Below are 1,694 nucleotides of genomic sequence, written 5' to 3'. Positions count from 1 at the left end.
CCCATGACCCCCCCCACCCCGCACCTCTAGGGAGAGTTGTTGCCAGACTCGGGTTTTTGGGGAAACCTATCTTGACATTCAAAACCTTTTTCTTCCCGACCTGAACCTCTGTTGACTAATCTTGCCTGGGTTCGTGTAGGTCTACAGGAAGGAAGACTGAAAAAGTGGATGAAGATTGTGACATAAGTGGGACTTTGTGATTTAATTTTTTCTTTCTTTCTTTTTTTTTTTTTTTTAAGTGGGGAGGATGGGGAAGCTAGATGGACTATGAGAGACTTGATTTTGGTGCTAAAGTTCCCCAGTTCATATGTGACATCTTTAAACAAAAAAATAACAAAAAAATGAGAGAAAAGCTAAAAAACATGTAAGGGGTGAGCAGTTAATGGTATTCATTCCACATACAATATCTGTGTAAAACGATTTCCTGTAGCAGTAGCTTTAATGGTTTTTGCTCTAGAATACCGTAGGTCTATCCTTAGAGCACTCACGCCATGCTTCTTTCCCTGGGTTTTAAACTTCATATAACTTTCAGAAATTGGAGAGCAAAAATTTTGCTTGTCACTGCACATCAATATAAAAAAGCTTATTTAACTTATCAAAACGTATTTATTGCCAAAACTATGCTTTTTTTTTGTTAATTTTGTTCATATTTATCGGGATGACAAATCCATAGAATATATTCTTTTATGTTAAATTATGATCTTCATATTAATCTTAAAATTTTGTGACGTGTCTTTTTCCTTTTTTTTCCACAGTTTTAATATATTATTCTTCAACGACATTTTTTGTAACTTTACACTTTTTTGGTTATTTTATTTTAAAAAAATGAAAAATTAATTTAAAAAAATGCAAAAAACTGTTGGATTATTTATTTTAGAAATTTCCCCCCTTTGTGTTGGACTGCAAATTGAGTTTCTTCTTCTTTAGGCCTTTTCACAGCTAGGACTGAGAATGTATGTAAAAGTTCTGTGACAGTACAGAAGGAAAACAACTTTATGTATGGCTTCTAAAAGGGAAAAAAATTTAAAAAAAGAAACCCTTTGACTTCCACGTGCCCATCTCAAGACATTCCGATTGCAGATTTGAGGTTCTGGATTCCAGGTTTGGAGTTTTCCAATGTTAATGCAAACAGAACTGGCACACACATTAAGATGAATGTAATTATTATTCCTCTTGCTGGTCACTACCGTTGCTTTCTATTTCTCTTTCTTTGTGTGAATTTATTTAAAAGAAAAAAAAACTTTTTGTAACGACTATTTGCAGTTTAAAAATCAATAAACCCCGTTTTTTTCAAGAAACACAGATGGTGAAGCTTGTTTTACTTGGCTTGTGGTTTGACTTTGCATGTAGGTTTTTGTCCTTTGTGTAGGATGCAGGTGGGGGGGAGGGGCATTGGTGGTTTTTTTTTTTTTTTTCTTCTTCCTCAGAGCTAAACCTATGGCTATAGCTCCCTCTGTTGATGCCGGAAGTCTCCACAGAAGTATCAGGGTAGAGGGGATGGGACGGAAATTGATTGCAAAGGAGCTCGCATTTCGCTATTATCTTCCCAGTGTGTTGGTTCTTGACAGGGGTCCAGTCTTGGGAACCCGGGCAGCTTTGGAGGACCCTCAGAAAAGCTGAGGTCTACAGTTTTCTAGTCTTCTCCAGTCTGTGGCCTTCATTCCTTTGGGTGGTGAGGGGGAACCTAGTACATG

Source organism: Ailuropoda melanoleuca, chromosome 14 (genome assembly GCF_002007445.2).
Source record: "Ailuropoda melanoleuca isolate Jingjing chromosome 14, ASM200744v2, whole genome shotgun sequence".
Classification (NCBI taxonomy): Eukaryota; Metazoa; Chordata; class Mammalia; order Carnivora; family Ursidae; genus Ailuropoda; species Ailuropoda melanoleuca.
Note: the sequence above shows the minus strand (reverse complement) of the source record.